Below are 3079 nucleotides of genomic sequence, written 5' to 3'. Positions count from 1 at the left end.
TGATACATATAAGAATGTTATTTTGATATAATTATGGTGTATACTTTAATTGTTTTTTGTATATTTTTACAGTTTCACAGTTGAAGCATAAACTTCAGAAACGACTTGATGTCTCCGGCGAGGTTTTTTGAGTCACTGTTTAACTTACTGGATAGTTAGATGCCAGAGAAGTCTAATAAGACCAGTATATATACCTTACTTGCACAACGACTCCCAAAAGATTCGCTCAATGATTCATTTTTTCCAAACCCCTCATTTGCTTGACGCTAATCTGCGGTGATTGGTCTCATTTCCATTTCATCATGCGTGATAAAGCAGTGTTTGTAAGCACAGTGCTGCTTTGTGTACAGCCTTACCGGGGAAACTGCTATTTTTACCTCCCCAAAAGCGGCACCTAGTGGCAAAGAATGAATTTGCATCTTCATTCAGACCAACAAGTGGGCAGCAATATGCTAATGTTTCATGTTGACGTCAACATGAAACGGCTTGGGATTCGTTTTAAAAACGACTTTCAATGATTCAGAGTCGACTCTTTCTTTTGGGAGACAATAACTTTATACACGGTGCACTTTCAGATTTAAAACTTTGCAGGATGTTTTCATTCACTTAGAGCAGTGTTACACTGCATAAAAAGTAATTTTCAAAAATCCATAATAGGGCACTTTAATATCTTCATTTTATTTACAAATTCATTTTTTTACAGTGTAGTATTTTCATGTAAAATATGTTCCAATTATCGGTTTCATTTACAATTTGGAAAAAAATGACAGTGTCGTTAACTAAAACTATAACCATAAAAACATTCTCGTTACAGAAAATAAAAAGCTTAAACACATTTTATTTCAGCTCTTTTTCAAGGCAACATTTCTAATCATAAAAAACAAAAACTATATGTTAAAAAAAAAACGAATAAAAAGGACAAAATGTAACTAAAATTAAAGTTAGAGGAAAATATACAAAAATAAAATATAATTCAAAATGTTAACAAACATATCAGTTATACTAAAAATTAACACTGATTTGCATCTACACAGTTTGTGAGAAGACTGCATGTTCGTTTATTAAATGTTTTTTAAAAACCCTACCCTATAACAAAAATTTCATGGAGACAATAACTTTATACACGGTGCACTTTCAGATTTAAAACTTTGCAGGATGTTTTCATTCACTTAGAGCAGTGTTACACTGCATAAAAAGTAATTTTCAAAAATCCATAATAGGGCACTTTAATAATTTCTTAAATGTAATAAATTATTCAGAAATGTATGTGTGTGTATATATATATATATGTTGGCACATTTTATAGTATGATGGTTTTTATTTAAATATTGGTTTAATTCAATAAAATAAATAATAAAAGTTTTTTGTATACATGTTATATATTTATATAGACAGATAGATATTCACTATATATTTGTTTCCCAGTACTGTGGCACTGAACGGGTTAAACGAGACACAAACCACTAAATGTGGATGAAATGTGATTGGTTTGGTCCCTGTGTGTAGATCAAGTCAGGATAAAATCTCCAGCCCTTGCAGATGGAGGGTGTAGAGGGGCTGGTATTACAGCATGCCGTGTAAACACGGGGGTGTGTGTTGAAGAACAGGCGATGATTATGATGATCTGGGATCGATGAGCAGAAGACAGTCATGCAGCTCGATGAAGGACTAAAGACGCTCTGGAGATGCTCGTGAGATGATGCAGAGGGACGCACGTGGATGGCAGAGACTCCAGCATCCTCTCAGGTATTTAGAAACGGGCAGATAAAGATGCAGATGTTGTGGTCGCGAGGCGCTTCGACTGAACAGCTGCATCGAGGAGCAGCTCTGTTTGCATGCAGCACATGGTCTGCAGCGACAGTGTGCTGTTATGTACTCGCGCCGTGTGCAGAAATGTAAAGTTTTATTGGTTTGCGTGCGTTATTTCGGCAGCAAGGTCTGAATTTGTGAATGTTTTGAGTACTTGTGCAATTGACATTTTTATATTGTGGCTCTGGTTTTTAAGTGATTTTTAATTCATATATAAATAAAAATCTTTATTTTTTAACACATTCTTATCGTGCTGTATAAAGTCTGACCACTGATCTCAGTGCGGTTGGCAGTGTTTGGAGCTGTGAGTGTCCTCGCCCAGATTTGCGCGCAGGATCAGGTGCATTAATGGGGTCACACACATGCACCTCAGCGCGTTAATTGTTGTGCTAATTAATAGTAGTTGTGTTTACTCATTATGTTAATGTGCTAGAGTAAAAGTGTAACTTGATGTGTGCAGTTTTTGGACATGGACAAGCGTGGGAATGTTCCGTTGCTCCTGTGCGGAGACTTGGGCGTGTTCAGTTTTCATCCGCACTTACTTTTCAGCGTTCATGTTTTTTTCGCCAGGCCATGGTTATTAAATCTTGCAGACTCCATTCAAACTTTATTTTTGAAGATTTTTGTAAACTATAGCCTATGTAGTTTTGTGATTGGCAGATAGCCTAAGCATTGTGAATATGATTGTTGATGATTAAGTTATTTTAGTAATTTTACATTTGGGTATTTCAGAGTCTCCTGTTGACATTTTTTGTGCATATTAAATTGAGACTGGTCTTTATTTGATTCAAGAACATAATTAGGCATATTGATACAAGGGCTTAGAATTTAGAGAGGCTTGACATGATGTCCCTAACGACTAATTGTCCCCATAGCAATAAGTTTGATCAAACAATTAAATATGTGTGTCTGTAGCCACTAATACAATCAGACACAACAATGATTTCTCAAATATTTATTACAATAGCCTATACTGATAAATGTAACATTTATTTCAATAGTATGAGATGACTGGATGCTTTCAACCCTATTGAACTGTCACCAACTGAACTGCAGTGGTCTAACTATTTAGTGAATCAAGCTAAAAACTCAATCATAATGCACAATGTTTCCATTTAGCTAACCTATTTTGAGGTGCAGCTAGTCATCTTAATGGAGTGTTTTCACTAGTTACCTGAATATGTTCGTAGATTTGGGTTGGATTTTATCTTTGGAATGGAAAAATAACTTGACTCTTCTGTAGTTACATCGTGTACTAAGACTGACGGAA

At 35.3% G+C, this 3079-nt stretch overlaps 1 protein-coding gene across 1 annotated transcript in view; it reads left to right on the top strand.

The window, feature by feature from the left end:
- Positions 1-1559: 1559 nt before the first annotated feature.
- LOC107701815 (coiled-coil domain-containing protein 120-like) overlaps positions 1560-3079 on the top strand; it is a 54836-nt gene continuing 53316 nt past the window's right edge. The window contains exon 1 of the mRNA XM_016503931.1: positions 1560-1746. The gene's annotated coding sequence lies outside the window, so the exon portion shown is untranslated. The remainder of the gene's footprint in view (positions 1747-3079) is intronic.

This window comes from Sinocyclocheilus anshuiensis, unplaced genomic scaffold, assembly GCF_001515605.1.
Source record: "Sinocyclocheilus anshuiensis isolate Anshui unplaced genomic scaffold, SAMN03320099.WGS_v1.1 scaffold258, whole genome shotgun sequence".
NCBI classification, from domain to species: domain Eukaryota; kingdom Metazoa; phylum Chordata; class Actinopteri; order Cypriniformes; family Cyprinidae; genus Sinocyclocheilus; species Sinocyclocheilus anshuiensis.
The sequence above is the reverse complement of the archived record's forward strand: the minus strand, read 5'-3'. Positions and strand labels throughout refer to the sequence as shown.